This window comes from Cyprinus carpio, chromosome B1 (assembly GCF_018340385.1).
Source record: "Cyprinus carpio isolate SPL01 chromosome B1, ASM1834038v1, whole genome shotgun sequence".
Lineage (NCBI taxonomy): Eukaryota > Metazoa > Chordata > Actinopteri > Cypriniformes > Cyprinidae > Cyprinus > Cyprinus carpio.
Genome location: NC_056597.1, coordinates 14,024,356 through 14,042,081, shown reverse-complemented (window position 1 = coordinate 14,042,081; position 17,726 = coordinate 14,024,356). Strand labels below are relative to the sequence as shown.

The window sequence follows — 17,726 nt, the reverse complement described above, 5'->3', positions numbered from 1 at the left end:
GTGGCAGATTGTAGACTCCGAAGTAAACAGCCACTGCTATGACTGGCTAACAGTTATGTATGTTTGACAGCCTACATCCTTCACAGATGGATCCTGCTGTGATTTAGGTTAAAAAATGCATAAAAATACTCAGTCACATATCAAAACAATCTGTAACAAGTTCTAAGTTCGGGGAACTACAGGATATTTTACAGTACAATGACCTCTTATGTGTCAAAAGACCCCTTTAAATATGTATTTTTGTCTTGTGGAAAACACACACAAAAAATTATTATAACATTGTTATTGCATGTGGTTTTCAGATCTGACAAGTTTGGCTATGAAATGGGAATTGCCGCATCAGGAGGGCTTTAGCACAGTGACTAAGGAAAACCCTTCATCTCTAATGGCAAATGGGTACTCTTACTGAATTAACAGATATGTTGATTTTACATATAAAGTTGTGTCTGTATGAAAACGATCTGTTGATGATGATTTACCACTGAAACCTTCAAAAATTTGATACTGAGATCTTACATGCTTCAACATGCTCATAATACCGAACTCTCTGTGTTTTGTAACTTGTTGCAATTAGACAGAAGATGCTGATTGACTAGATGAGTGCAAGCCTGAGCAGCGACACATCTGAAAGATGGGCTGTGGTGTGATCGTTTGTGGCACATTCTCCATCCAGAGAAGAAAAAACCGGTCCATAGGCCGATGGTGAATGGTGCTTTAAAAAAAAAAACAGTGCCAGTGCAACCTCTTCATAGGTCAAAGTGGAACTGACAATAGCCGGATTTGTTAAGCATTAGCACCTGACATATCTTCAACTGAGGAACGAAGTGGCGATTGGGCAGAAATGGTCCTGGTAGAGAAAACATGTGCATGTTCAGATCTGCTAATGAACAGTACGCAGCAGGGGCTTCAATGAGCCTGGAGGGCGCGAGTAGAGTGACAAAGAGGCCAACTCCTGTAGCACACTGTGGGAGAACAGGCACAGGTGAGACTGGAATTCCATTGGGACCTGGGACATTTATGTAGATGGTAAATACAAGGCACAGTATACTAGCATATGAGGATGATTCAGTCTTTTTGAACAAAATCTATTAACTGAATGATTGTTTTTTTTTTTTTAGAAAAACATAAACCAGATTGAAGAAGAAGATGATGAAAGGGATCTCTTCATTTTCAAGCAAAAACATGGAAGGCCTTGTAAGTGGGCCATCCTTCTGCTGCTGCAAGACCAGAGTTGAGCCATTTGTGCCTCTACAAAGAGGACTCAGAGCCGGACCCAGAGCCAGCTGATCCCAAACCACACTTTGTTGCAGAGCCCTTTGGTTACAGGCCACTGATGGTAAGTCTGCTGCCATGATTAATGTAATACCCTGCAAAAAAACAAATGGAACCAAAACCATTTTAATCAGTATTTTTATTTTATGCAAACTACTATATTTTATTATAACATTGTTGTTGTTGTTGTTGTTTTTTGTATGTTTATATGTATGTATGTATGTATGAATGTTTTTTTATTTTATTTTAGATTTTCGACAGTTTGACTATGAAATGGTAATGATAGAATCAGGGAGCTTTGGATTTCTGTGAAATGATTTCAACTAATGGTGCCACTGTGAAGGCAGCAGAAACCTCAAGCCCATCACATCAGGATCAGAGAGCTCAGACCAGCCTTCGTCTGCCAGCCTGAACAAAATTAATATTAATATTAATGATTTGTATACACTATATGCACATGCACAAGTAGACTTGTGCCTGAAGTAGCATGGTTGCATGGCCGCAAAGCAGTGCAAAGGTTTCGAGCAGTATTTAGCTCTTAATATAATTTTCAAATGATTTTAAAGGTAAAATGTGTTTTAAAGGCAAATGATATATGAAAAGGTATACATTTTAATTACACTGTATAATTTTATGAATTATTTTTAAGCCAGTATTTGTAACCGAAGGAATCTCATAGTTTATTGCTATTATGACTTTACATGAAAGTAATCCATTTACATAATGATGTTTAAAATGTAATAAAAAATATTTATAAATGTAAAAACTCCCTTTCTCTCTTACTTTTGGCTGCTCTAAATGGCATTACCGACTAGATACAATACTGTACACATACTCAATTTTTTTAAATGGCGTTTATCCCGTTTCGGAACCAAACTCGTCATATCTTCTTTTATGTTTAACAAAACCGTATTTTTATGGTAAAAATTCTGGCAACCACGTACAGATTCACATATTTTATTACCCAGTATAGGCGTAGGTAAAAAGCGTTGTGCATTTTTAAAAGCGCTAACAGACTGAAAAGTTGTTTATATTTGTTAAAATCTGCCGCGTTTTGGCATCATATTACACTGCGTGTATTATCTGCTGAACTTCAAATAATACCTGAGCGCTGGCGGCCCTAATTGACTCTCCCCTCAAAAACACACGGTTTACCCATATTATTATTATTTTTTTGTGTGTGTGTTTCGGTTTTTCATTTATTTATACAATCAAAGTGACACTGATACTGTTAAAAAATACAGGAAAATCATTAACTGTCGGTGCTATGTTAATATTCATAAAAGGTGTTTTTGTTGCTGCCGGTATAGCTGAGCCCAATCACCACCAGGCTGAAGTGACGAGCGTCAGGTAAACGTAATTAATATTCATAATAAAAACCTTTTCTCATAGTAGGATTGGTCAGATCCGCAACCCGGAAGTATAATTTAGAAATGTTTGTCTGGGCCTTTTGGCTTTATGTGTGATGTTCAGGCGGTGTGATGGAGTCTGTGCGTTCATCGGAGCATGGAGTGCGTATTACCATTTTGCTGTTTTATCTAGTGTAGGAAAAAAGGGTCGCGAGAGGAGAACTGTAATGCAACTATTTCCAAATATCCCTGATATGACAGACTGTTGCTGTTATGTGTACTAATAAGTAACACACTTGTTTGTCTGTATGTTTTTGTGTGTGTATTTGTGTAGTAGTAGAAGAATATACACTGTACTTGTAAACCTCCTTTCAGTCACCCATAAGGTCTGTCCTATTGTAATGTGCCTGCTATTCGAGTCACTAAATGTTTGATAATGGCGCTATTCCCTAGGTCGTGTGTTTAAAGTGGTGAAAAGAGCCTTTTTACAGAATTTTTGTGAAATAGTGAGTCATTATTAGACCCTAATAGAGTTTATGCATTAGCACTTTGAAATGCATGACTTCAAAGTAGCCAGTTTAATGCCTGCAAAGCAAGCTTTCAGCTCCGCAACAATCGGCTGTACATGGATGACATGGCTATTACAGTCTGACCTGTATGTGTCTGTTGTTGTTTTTGTGGCCAGAATAAACACCAAATGTAGATTTTACACAAAGCACTGATGATGACCCTCTTATTGATGGACCACTGGTTTCCAAGCTGCACTTGAGTCAGTGATCAAGAGAGAGTTTAAGAAATTACCCACTCATTGGGCAGTGAGTGTCATCTCATTTTTACATGTGAGTATAGCAACAGACAGTTTTCATTGCACTTACTTGTGAAGGAAAATGAACGAAGCATTATTAGATATTGAAAAACAAGATAAAAATAGTAAGTATTGGCAGTGTTTAATGTTGCTCCACACAGAAAAAAAAAACACTTTAAACATGGCAGTTTTGTTCTACTCACCCTCTCATGTTGTTCAAGACTTTTTGTCATTTTTGTATAAAAACCTTTATTTTAAGAATCTTTAACCTTAAAATAAGTCTTTGTACATGAAACACTAGCACACACACTACACAAGTACCACTTTCACAGTGTGCTTTTTGTAAAATTTCTCTGTTTCTGGTTTGTAGGTGGTTTATGTGGTTTTATGCATTGTAATCACAGTATTTTGCTGGATATCTGATGAGCACACTCCTGAGTGCACTGCAGCATTGCAGAGCATCGACTCCAAAGACTGTGATCTTACTGGGAAAGTTGCTCTCTGGGTGATGGTCTTCATATTTGATAGATTTGTCCAGCATACCCTAGTGCAGTGAGACGGAGAGGTTATCTGGACTTTCTATAGACTGACCCGCAAAATAAAAACCCTTCCTCTACTCATTCACTCTGCAGGTGAAAAGATGTTTCACACTGTTAATAATCCACTCCTGGTTTTTTTTTTTTTTTTTTACCGTTTCATAAAGTGGAATCTCCATGAAAAACGTGCTAGCTGCTAAATAAACGTACTCTCTCAGTCCACGTGCCCAAATACTGTTATGTTTCACAAAATGACCATTAGATGGCAGCACAGAAGATATTATTGTAACTGTAAATATACATGAGTTTTGAAATGTAATAACTGATGCAAAGTTGCTTTATCTTAAATGACTGAACCCTGGTTTATATCAATTTTTGTATAATGAGGGTAACATTTACACTAATCATTCCAATTTGTTTTACTAAGAAATCAAATAAGAGAAATTTCATTGATATTGAATTTTTTTTTTTAAATGCTGCTGTTACGCACTTACCTATTAATTAAGAATCCTAAAAAAGGTTATCACTTTCCACAAAAAATATATTAAAGAGCACAACTGGTTTTCAACATTGATAATTAAATATTAAAGATTAAATGTTTCTAGCGCACCAAATCAGCAGGTTAGAATGACTTCTTGTGGTTCTTGTGAGTGTGATGAATGGTGTAGGAAAATATTCAAATATTGATCATTTAGTAAAGAAGCCTAATAAATCAAAGCGTAATCAAGTAAATATTTACACTTCTAACTAATGATATAACAGTAATTGATATCCGTTGCTAAAAAACAAAAAAAAAATATAATGTCCAGTATTGATCTTTTTTTTTGTTTCTCCTTACACAGGTAATGCACTGATCCTGATTGTAAGATGGCTCCATCTTCTCTGTCTGGATGCAAAATGTGAAGAATCTTTGTCTATATCTTCTGGTGGCCATCATCTGTTGGAGCTAATGCTGTCAGTTATATGCTTGCTTGGATATGCAGGTACTCTCACACAAGATTTGTTCAAAGTTCATTCTGAATCATATTTCTGTGTAGTAAATAACCCAAAATCATACACAAAACCTTCTGTTTTATCTCTATGCATTCATATGCACACACACGGGATCCAGAATTCTTTTTTGCCACATCTGCCAGTAGCATTAAGTATATCCCACTGGCCTTGAAACTAGTTTTTGCACTATTTTATTTTAGACATTGATTTTTTTCCCCCTTCCGACAGTGTACGTTTTTTTTTGTATTGAAAAAACATTGGTCATTCTGTAGCTCACATCATTATATGTTTTGGTAAATATACTTGTGAGCAAGCTCAGTCTATCCAAATGTAGGTTAGATCCTGCGCCCACATTCCTTTTAAAACACTTCATGTAATTTCTGTTCCTTTCTCAAACTTTGTAAATGTGTCCTTTATCTCTGCCACTCATCCAATTTCACTCAAAACTGCTGCTGTTATTCCTGTTTAAAAAAAAAAAAAAAACAAAAACTTGATCCAGCAGATTTCACTAATTATCGGCCAATCTCCAATTACCATTTGACCTTCTAAATTTGGAAAAAGGTTGTTATGACAACTCAGCTACAGTCTTTTCATAGTTCTTAAAGGGTTAGTTCACCCAAAAATGACTGTTCACCCTCATGTCGTTTCAAACCCGTAAGACCTTTGTTCATCTTCGGCAAAACACAGATCGAAGATATTTTTTATGGAATCTGAGTGCTGTCTGACCCTGCATAGACAGCAATGCAAACTGTAACGTTACCAAGTCCAGAAACGTAGCAAGGAGATCTGTAAAAATAATCATGTGACATCAGTGGTTCATCCACAATTATACAATCTACGAGAATATTTTTGTGCGCAAAAGAAAAAAAAAACACATTTATTCAACAATTTGTCTCCTCGCATCACCTGGTGCCATTTTGGAGAATATCCGCTGGATTTATGCTGTTCTACGTAAGCTGTGTCATGACAGATCTGTCTCCTGTTGTTGTGATTTGATCCCTGAACGTAAAACAGCGTATCGGCGTGGACGCAGCTGACACAGAACAGCATACGTCCAGGGTGATGGGAGGGACAACAAATTGTTTAATAAATTTGTTATTTTTTTTTGTTGTCTTTAATGCAGATGAACCACTGATGTCACATGGATTATTTTACAGATGCTTCTTTGCTACGTTTTGGACTCTTGGGATATTTCAGTTGCATTGCTGTCATAGAGGGTCAGACAGCTCTCAGATTCAGTCAAAACATATCTTAATTGTGTTCTGAAGATGAACAAAAGGTCTTAGGGTTTGAAAATGACAGAGGGGTTAGTAATTAATGACAGAATTTTCAATTTTGGGTAAAAATAACCCTTTAATGATCAGTTTGACATATTTCAATCTGGTTTCCGCTCACATCACAGTATGAAACTGCTTTAGTAAAGATTGTCAATGATCTCTTAATTCTGGCGACTCAGGTAATCTTCAGTTGCTTCTATTACCTGACCATTTGATACTGTCTGTCACAAGTTATTGCTATATTGCCTATTCAGAGATAGGTATCTCAGGTGCTGCCATTATCTGGTGTTTTCCTGTATCTTAGATAGACAATAACTACATTGCTATGCACAATTAGAAATACCCCCACTGCTGCTTACCTCAAACCTGGGCATTCCTCAGGGCTCTGTTCTTGGGCCATTATTAGTATTTTGATTTTACATTATGCCTCTTGGACTATATAATTCATTGTTAAGGTTTTATAATCACTGTTATGTTTCGATATATGCTGCTGACCATTCAGATTTTATCCACCGGACCACAACCCTTATCTATGTGTGTATGAGTTAAAGGGACATGGCTAAATTCAAATTTCTAAAGTTTGAATTTTAGCAAAAACTGAAAATTTGATTTATGGTCTCCAAATCTAATAAAAAAATTAACACCATGTTCCCTAGCTTTAATCTAGATGCTACAACAATTTTTTCCATATGCCACGTGTCAGAAGTTTGGGCATTACTTTTGATCTTTTGCTGACCCTGGTGTTTACATTAGTAAAATCTTTTCTAAAGATTGCATTTCTCCAGCTTCGCTGTATAGCCCAACTTCGTTATGTCAGCCCAAAAGATGCTGAATCATTAGGGTGCACACTATTATTACATCGCCACCTCATATACGGGAATGCGGTTTTTTGAGGGATTGCCACAGTGCACTATATTTGTCGCTTGATAATACATTCAGGAATTCTGCTGCAACTATATTAACCACTCTAAACAATCTGCTCATATCACCCCACATTTATTTAGGCTTACATTGGCTGCCTGTATCATCACACGTACTTTACAATTCTTTTAACAAACCTGTTAAACCACTCAATGGTCTTGCTCCTTGCTGTCTCTCTGATTACTTATCCTTAAATACTGTTCTCGATCATTTCGATCCTCAGGGTGTGACCTTCTTACTGTACATAGATTTGTCTATCTTCAGTGGTTGGCAGGCAGGTCGTTTTCTGTCATGGCTTCTAAGCTGTGGAGCTATTTACCACGGTGGCACTGAGGGACAATAACCTCACTTTCTGAATTTTAAATCACAACTAAAGCTATCATGATTGTAACTGCGATCAATTCTGTTTTGGACTGGGAAAATATCTACTGCTACCAGCTCACAAACATGCACTCATTTTGATGGCTAAATGCAAAGTATATGAGGTTGTCACAAGTACAGTACATGCGCACCTCCCCCAGCATGCATTACAATACAAAAGCTTCTGTTCTTAACCCCACTTAGAAACACACCAGGCAGCTACTGTCCCTCTCATCCTCTTTAACTCACATTTTTGTGCTCCATGTGATAAAATAATAGTTCTTTTGCTCTCCCGTGGTAAAAGGTTGACAAAAAAAGGGGGAATATTTGAGAGAATATCCGAGAGAAAAGGGGACCATATGTGGGGGTAAGAGTGCTTGTTTATGACACACAGCTCATCTTTGCCAAAGGCAACCTCGAATCCACCCCACCCTAATCACACACATGGCATTGTCTTTAATGTTGGACACACAACACACACACTTACACACATTCTCGTATCCGTGCCTGGATTCCAGAGATGATTAGGACATGTGAAGTGAAGCTTGCCCACATGTTTATCTATAGAGACACACCCTCACTTGCTCACTTCGATTCTCAATGAGGGTCTATCAGCAGATATAACCTCACTATTCTCATAGTATCACTGTGAATGAATATGCATGAGGTCAGGTAAATGTTTTTTGATGTGTATACACAATCGTTCAAACCAATTGGGGTCAGTACACGTTTTTTTAACTTTATTTATTAATAATACTAACCGTACTTTTATCTTGCAAGGATGCCATTAAATTGATCTAATAGTAAGAGTAATTAACATTTATAATGTTACAAAATCATTTTTATTTCAATAAATGCTGCTCTTTTAAAAAAACGTTTATTCATCAGAATATTACAAAACACAAGTGTCACGGTTTTCACCAAATGTTTTAAACAGCACACCCTTTTTCAGCATTGATAATAATAATGATCAGACCAGAAGAAACTGTTTCTTCAGCACCACAATCAGCATATTGGAATGATTTCTGAAGGAATTCGTGTGGACACTAGAAAGATGGGAGTAATGGCGGCTGCGGGGGCATCTTCAGCTATTGCCGTTTTGGAGAGCATAAGAGACTTCTTTCAAAGACATTTAAAAATCTTAACAGCCCCAGCCTTTGAATGGTAGTGTATGTGAGTAAAATGGTCTACAATTGGAAATAACAATTTCAGGATTTGGAAACAAAAAATATATGATAACGCGATAATAATAATACAAACAGGTTGTTTGCTTCCATTGAAGCATGAAAATGCTTTTGGAACACATTTGTAAAAAATGCCTAATGATATAACATCGAGAGCGCAAGAACGAGTTCATTATTCTTGAGAACCTGCTACAAATACAATTAGCCCAAATTCTGACCACTGTTTTTTCTTGAACTTTTTACTCAAATAATGCTGTTAATGTAATGTTTAATGAGCTATATTAAATATAAAAAAAGAGAAGTGGCTGTAGATGTTATATGTGGATGTAGCTATATATTCAAATTTAAGAAACTTTCCTGTTCTTTCCCATGTGCAGATTATTCCACAAAGAATAACCCCAGGTCTCATCCAATACCCTTTATTTGCGGCACATTTGTTGGGCTAACGAGTGCTCTCTCATCCATTTAACCACCGTTTATCTCCTCTGTCCATATATCCAGTCTCTATGTCCCTTACCTAGAGGAAGGGGCAGTTAGGTCAGAGTCCATGCTCCAGGGTCTTTGAAAGTGTCCTCTGGGATGGTGGATCTCTGGCCTCGCTCTCTTCATTTGAACAGAAATGTAGCGTTTCTGTAGGGCCGTATGCCGCCTCTGCCACTTCAAAGGAAGTTTAGGGCTCTTCAAAGGAGGCGAGGGAGGTTTGATTGGGACTTGGCATTGTTTTACCGCGGTGTACGGACAACCATGCGCTCACAGTCCCCGTTCATGTCCCAAGTTTGTGCTCAAGGATGGCGCATCAGTGGTGGAATGCAGTACAGACAAATATACTTGACTCCCCTCTGGGGGACATTTACCCGGGGCACTCATATTTTTTCAGAGTTCTAGAATCGCAATGCTCTCTTCAGTGAGCGTTGAGTTCGTAAAAGCTTGGATATATCGCACCTGAAAGTGTCACAAAAAAAATTTCTATGCATTAAACTAATGGCAACATTGTATTAGAATGCAAATGTCATGAATCATTGACGGTTATTGTAATGGTGTTGTATTTGTGGTGGTAGTCTTTGTGGGAGGGAAGCACTACGTTAGCGCGGAAGATATAAGGAATGTGGACACGTCTAGTCAGAAAGACTGTCTCCTCTCTGCTCTTCTTAAAAACGGCTTCTTTAAAGGGCTTTTTCTTGATGCTGTGGTGACAGGACTGACAAATTGCCAAGTACGTTACCCGGAACTAACCTTCCAGCGAATTGCGACATATCTAAACTCACATACCCACTGTATTGTCTCTAAATAACTGCTCGAGCTCTCATTTAGTATTATAGATTGCCTGATATGGCACTGCAGAGCGGAGAGAAATGGTGTGCATTATCTCCTAAAGAGGGCATTCCCGGAGCTCCTTCCTGCCCAACTCAAGGGCTGTTGGCCCCCAATTTCCTGCAGGTGATTGAAGAAAGAGCAGTTTTATCTGATTGGTGTGTTTGTGATGGGTTAGCCAGGTGTGGGTCAGGAACAACGCTGAGGTGTTTGTGTATGTGTGTTACTGTTTTTGGTGATTATGGTCTAATTAGAATTAATTCAGACACCCCGCGATATCTTGAGGTATGTTCCACTTTGATTGTAGATATCTTTTGACAGATATGTTTAAAAATGCATGCTCCTAAAGGACAAATTATACTTATTTTACTCATTTTTAAGGTAAAGTATGTAATTTATTTCAATATTAGAATGCAGAAAACACCGTATCATCCAATAACATTGAATTGGCTTGAACTAGCTGTTCTGTTGCATGGTAGGGAGTGAATGTTTGCTGATTGAGAGGCACATTAAAGGAATGAGAGAGGAGGGAAATGACGTGTGAAATCACACCGTTGCCCTGCGTTGTCACGCTCCCAAAACACACACTAGTCCACGCGTCTACTAGCACACCTTACAGCTGAAGATATCGCGCGCTGAGCGGTGGACTCCTGCTCACACACGCTGAACGTGTGTCTATTACACACCTATCCACATTTAAAGCAGCGTCTTGCGCCATCAGACACACCCACCACAGCTATCAACATTTCTGTTGGCACGTTCTGCATGTGTCATTTTTCAATGCTAAAAAACATTCCCTGTTTTATAATGTTAAAGGAGGAGCTGGAATAAGAATGAGAGTGTAAATGAAACGATGCCATGAGAAGAAGAAAAAGAAAGTTAGTTTAGTTCCAAAGAAAAGAAAAAAATCCTAGATTTTCTTGTCCAGACATTTTTTCCTGTATATTGAAATATTGTATAGAAGGAAGAGATAGAAATGAGAAAAAACTTAAATTCTTTTTCTTGGTTATTTCATGTATTTATCTCCTTGTATTCTGTGTGTTTTAGGTACATGTGGTGAAGTTTAATAGCAAGAAACCACACCTGATGTGACTGAAGAAGAACACTCTCATGGCTGCTCCAGCGAAGGTCATACAGAGACAGGCTTCAGGTACATTGGCAATAAACCCATATACTGTATATACAGTCTATATATATGGGCCATTTATTATATACAGTGTGTGTGGTTGTGTGTATATATGTGTGTGTGTGTGTGTGTGTGGTGTATAATATATATATTATATAATATATATATATATATACTTTTTAATTATATCTGTCTAATAAATGCAGGTTGATAGATATTCATAAAATTTGTTTAACAGCAGACTTTCTTGAACCATTGGAATATAAAGGTGTATGACTGCCTTTGTTTTGTTTTTAATTTGTACAGTACTCTGAGGTCCATTATAAGTTTCAAGATCTTTTGCCCATCAAAAAACATCATTAGGAAGTAATAGGATATTTTCTGTCCGGGTTTTTAACCCCCCTCATTAGAACGATCTGTTTGAATAGGTATGGCGTATTGTGAAGCCTCGGAGTTAAACGCCCACTGCTTATGATTGGTTAAGATAGTTGTGCATGTTGACTGCCTACATCTGTCACAGACAGACGCCTCTGCGTGATTTTAGGTTTAAACAAGCATAAATACATCCACGGTTCTGTTTGCTAGACAAAGCAATAGTGCCTTACGTAATAAAAACAGGTTACTCACAATGTGTTTTGCAGCATTACTGTCCGATCCAGTATAGCTGGCAGCGCATCATCTTTTAGTTCTCTTTCTATCTGTTTTTTTTTTTCTGAAAATCCCACGTCAAACTGTGCCTTTCTTTTTGTATCAATGAATCGTGCCTGGTTAATGAAATGCGGTAAACGGAGTGAAACAAAGGAACTAAGTTTCTTCCTGACATGGTCTGGAATGGTCTGTGGTTTCACAGCATGGCACTGAAACAACTGTCTTGTCTTGGGAGATTATTTATCATTTGTTCCATGTGTAGACCTGCGTTCACCTACCCTTATTTCCCCTACATGGGCGAAATCATTGGCAGAGCTAAACATGCAGCACTGTAGAAGCAGGCATTGAATCTCTTCTGTGGGATTGGTGGTGTTTAGCACCACTATTATATCATAAGTTGTACATTCCACAAGCTGTTGTTTTGGCAGACTGGCTTCAATATAAGCTGTTTTTAGACTAACAACACAGTTTTGAGTTCTGAAACTTACAGGATGTTTTATAGTACACTGACCTCTTATGTCAAAAGATCAGAGCCTGCCATTTTTTGGTCACATAGGCATTGTTTTTGCTTGCAGCTATATTATTCAATTTAACTTTTTAAGATTATTTTTTTTTCATGCTATAGGCATGTATAATTTCTTCATTCCAGTGGTTCATAGTAGGCCTAAATTATTTAAACAGTTGTAATATAAGATCGTTTTCTGGTGCTTGCACATGTTTTTTAAAAATAAAAAGGGTTTCCAGTTTTTTTTTTCTCTCATACTAACCCATATATCGGTTATCTGTAGTGGCCAAAAACAGGCCATACTGGAGCATCCCTAATACAACGTATTTTTCTGTGTGACTAGTGTTTCAAGGCACACACACACTCACTCCCTTTCAATCACCAGTGCTGGGGATGGGTCAGACCAGTGCACAGTTGTTCCTGTGGTTTTATTTCACAGGGACGGCTCCAGCCTGGTGAGGATGTGGTGGAAAAGCAGGCGGACCTGATTGATTAATCTGAAACAGCACAACAGTGTTCTGAGCAGGAGGATCCTCGCGCTCGACCGCTCAGGAGCTCAGAGGCTGACACATGCAACGGAGAGAGTGACTCAGGCCTGTTTGTGCGTATGATGGGTGTTTGATGACTTGCGTGAGAGTGTTGTGTGAGCGTGTCTATCTGGACTGGCATCGGCAGACATGGTGCCACTGATCAGAAGGCTTTTGGTAGGAAACGAACCCTGGTAACCTCTCTAACAACACTCACGTTTCCATGACGACAAGTCTGAGTAGACAATAGCCTGCAATTAGGAAAGTCAAAACCTCTTCTGCAGCAAATGTATTCAGTAAAGATCCACCCCCCCCCCCCTCATATGAGTTGCGAATAGTGAGATCTAATCAAGCTAAATGCTTTATATATAACTTGTGGTTTTTCCTTGTTTATATCTGTGAGAGCAATGAATATGTTGGTACAGCGATAGTTAATTAGTACCTGATTTGGTTTCTTTAGTGCATCACTGTATTTTGGCTTTGGTGGATCAGTGCTGTTTTTGTGTGTACGAAATGTGTTGGACGGATGTTTCTTTGTTATGTATGTGTTGGAGCTGTTCTCAAATCGTGACCTTTTTAGTCCTGATGCTACAGATTGTTGTGAACTACTGTCAGTTTTATGTAAAATAATGTGAATAAAATGATTGAAACTTCTTTTTGGAATAAAATTTCCACAGATTTTATTGAATTAGGTTTGTCGAAGTATTTATATGTGCTCATGGTTCGATGATTAAAAAAAGTTTTAAGATAAAGACAAAGATTTGAAATTTTTTGTTTAAAAAACATTCAGGTTCTTAGAAATATCCTTTTTGTATATTTAGTTAGGGTGTGTTTTGAGTTCAAAGTTCAACAAATATGATTTGTGTGGTGTAACTAAGTAAAAAAAGTCATTAAAATGTTCTTTAAATACATCGAAGTATACACATAACTAATTTAACTACTTAAAATAGTTTAACATTTTACCATTTTAACTTTTTTAGACATTGCCATGAGAGTGAAAAAGGTCTTTCAGTGTACCTCACGGAGTATTTTGCCACAAATGTTAGTATATTTTATAATAATTTTAATTATAAATCAGTTTTTTGGTTTTTCAAAACGGGTTGCTCTTGATGACATTTTACAGTTAATAAACGGACAAATTATATTTAAGACGTTTATGTTAACAGAGGTCCTCTTTTTTTCGTTAAATTTTTTGGGATAAGTTTTTTACCTTTTTTACTAAATACATAAATCTTTTTAAGAGTAGTAGTCAACAGAATAGGAAAATACACATGCAAAACGTGCTGAAAATTACACCATCTGGGGATCAGGAATGTTGACCTTCTGAAAACATGGTTTTTTTTTTTTTTTCATGATTCCAGTCAGTCAAAACAAACGAACAATGCCCAATTTGTCAAAACAAATTGTCAAACGGGCAGTATATTGATCCCAGTATAACACCTTTCATTCACTTTGACCCCCTCCCCCCACTCCACCGAAGGATATAGCTACACTAAAGCCCAGGTTGAAAAGACAATACACTTTTTATTTAATCAGGATAATAATAAACACATTTGAAGTGCATAACTTACATATAAACAATATCATTCAGTTTCGTACTTTTACAATGGTTTGGGCAAACTCAAACTGATTGAGCGGATGAGTTTTCCGCATGTTTAGTTGCTAGTTGATGTCCCCATGGCTTGTTTCACTTAATATTCATCAAAAAAATACACTCCTTTACAGAAGTGACTCGCATGGCTGGTTACAGTATAGTATAGGAAATGAACAGTCCTCAGTGATTCGATATGAAACTCCTCTATCATTCCCGTCCATCACTGGTCTTTGGTTCTTCTTAAGGCTTGACAAGACATCATAGCTGTGGATAGTTTGAGTAGTTGTGAAACCTGAAGAAAACAGAAACAGAGTTTCAATCCACCATCATTCAAGCCTATGGAATAGAGATTTATTGTTCTTAATGTGATCTTTGTGCAGCTTTTTCTTTTAGACATGTGTCCTATATATGTGTGGTGCATCTGTTTGTGTGTTTTGTTCAACTCCATGACTAGCTCGGGTTCATTGTGGGGGGGTCCAATAAGGGGGGAGTAAAGGTTAAAGGTGACAACCTCTCCAGATTGTCTGAAAACAGTAGGCGGCTCCGGTAGGCTGTCCCAGTGAATGTGTGTCCCCACGATACAGTGTCACATCATCAACACCACACATTTCAACACAAACAATCCACACAAATTTGACTGTTGAGGATTTGAGAATAGAGAATGCGGGTATTTTATGTAAGAAACCAGTTATGATTTTGGTATCCTTGAGTTTTGGCTCTTCAAGTAACAAAAAGGACCATCAGCAGCCATGACACACACAAACTATATTCACCTCTTTTTCACCTTATGACCCCTTTGTGTTGTAGTTGTGCATCTTTATACTCTTTGAATAGTATTTTCTCTTCAGCATATTTGTATTTTGTTTTACATCAGAATAGCTAATGCTGACAACACTTGGTTAGCTTTAACTAAGAGTCTGAGAAATGCACCCAACAAACGGTCCTAAACTGTTAAAACACAAAAAATAGAATGGGAAAAGATATTAATTAATAATCACACAATTTGATTCTGTTTAAACCAGTTTTTTAATTGATCTGTTATCTTTTCAATTCCACCCTATTGGTAACCATTTCTATACACTGTAGTACACCCTTCACTGAAATGGCCACCAGGTGTTTTTGAGGACTGGCATTACTAGCCGTCACCCCCACCCAGTTTTACAGTGTGTGTGGCAGATAGTTTAAATGCGGTTGTATTTACGGGGGTAGGGTTTTCTCGTCCGTCGATTGGGTCTCTGCTTGGGATATGTAGGTTTCCACTCTTTTGTGTGTGTGTGGGTGGGTGTGGAGTGTTGGTGTTTACTCCCGGTCTGAGAGAATTAAGTCGCACGGCTATAAAGCACCAATAATTTCCCATTTTTTTTCTTTAGTACAGGGTATTTACCCAAGTCTCTCTGTGTGTTTTCGCTGTGGCTTAAGGCCACTGAAGATCCGACAGCCGTTTGTTAAGTAATCTGGCCGTCCCTCTGCCATGAGATTACAATGGAGGGTGCTCAGCTAAAAGGGAATGTTCTCCGAACATTCTAACATAGCTCTCTCAAAAAAAAAAAAATTCTCTCAAACAGTTAACAAAATTCTTTCAGTAAACATTATTAGAATGTTCCTTCAAAGTTACCTGGCCTTTTCATAATGTTCTCAAAACATTAGCACAAAACAATTATTTATATGGAGTTTTAGTTGGATGTTTGTCTAACTTTATTTTAAAACATTACTACTTACTAGTTTCAGATGGTTCAGAGACCATTTCAAAAGTAACATTCCCATAATTGCAAAATTTATTAAATGGATCAATTCTCTTAATGTTTGTCCCCTAATGTTCCGCATAACCAATTTTTAAACATTTAAAAATTGGATGTTTTGAACGGGAAAACATTCTTAGAACATATTTTTGTATTCTTCTAATTTGGCTTTTTCTTTAAATTAAGTGCATGCACTTGTTAGGCAAGATTTGGTGTGTGTGTCAAGGAGTCACAAAAGTATTTGAGGTATTTTGTGATTATTTGTCTGCAAATACTTGCATGGAATGTCAGAATTTGGATTTCCTAATGACTGTGCTTCTCTTTCATAGCTGTTTTTCAATATTTGCTCATTCTAGAGTAATAAAAGGGAAAAATAGCCAGTGAAGTGTGTTTACCTCAAGGGAATGGCAACTCTGGAGTGTAGAGGCAGACACCGTTTCTTTGGACAGTTTGTGTCTGCGATATTTCCGCGCCTCAGGTTGAGAGAAAATCGGGAAAGGGGAAGAAACAAAAAGACTACGGTTAGGGCTATAGAACTATTATTAACAACCTTTATTCTGATATTTAATGTGAAGTCGTGTTCACATTTTGTATAGCGCTTTATACAATACAGAGTGGTTTTACAGCAGCTTTATTGTAATAAACAAGAAAAAAAAAAAAAAACACTAATCTGTTGCAAAGTTCTTCAATTATGAAACAAACAATTTCAGTGTAAAGCAGCTTTAAATAGACAGAGCCATTAATTTAATTCAAATTGTGATTCAGGTTTAGTTCAATAACAGTTCTGAATGTTGCAAAATTCATTGCTGTTGAGAATCAACAATTTTCTTTACAATTGTAAAAACTGCTAATTGAATAATTTGATATTGTTTGGGGGGGTTGGGGGAAGATATGCCTCCCTTGCCCCCTGCACCCTCCCCTGACTGGGTTGTTACCTGAAATAAAAACAAATCAATGGTCTCCCCAGTGGTAGCAAACAATCTGGAGGGCAATATAACAATCAGAGGTTCTTGTGATAAACGCTCATATCACTTCCCTCCATAAGCAGCTATTAGATCCTCTCTCAGAGGCGCAAGGGGACAATGGCACGGCGCGCACGGGTGGAGAAGCGGGTGCTTTTATATCTGCCTTTGACTAAAGCAATGAGCGAACTCCATGTACCTCCCTCTCTTTCCCCTTCTCTTCACTGCGGTAACCCTATGCTAATGCATTACTCCACTGTGCTCAAACATCATGGACTAACAATGAACGCCGGTGCTCGATCGCCCACGGGCACCAGATTAATTGCGCATAGCCGCCACAGCAGCGGGAGAGCGAGTGTATACCGCCACGTAGGTCTAAATTACATTTAGGTTGCAGTATACGAATATACCTGTGTTTGGGTATAAACGTAGAAAAAATTACGTAAAATTGTGTTAAAATGGCTTGGTCTCGTGCGTAATTTGGGTTTTTTATCAGTTTTGCCATAGGCGTAAAGAAAAAAAAGAAAAAAAAATCATTGTTTATATTTAGTATTAAAGTGCTGAAAACTAACATTTATTCACAAGTCAAGGGTCAAGTGAAGTCTTTGTGAAACCCG

The 17,726-nt window shown here is 37.6% G+C and overlaps 1 pseudogene; it reads left to right on the top strand.

The window, feature by feature from the left end:
• Window positions 1–909: 909 nt before the first annotated feature.
• On the top strand, window positions 910–12,898 carry LOC122135750 (annotated as a pseudogene).
• Window positions 12,899–17,726: the final 4,828 nt, after the last annotated feature.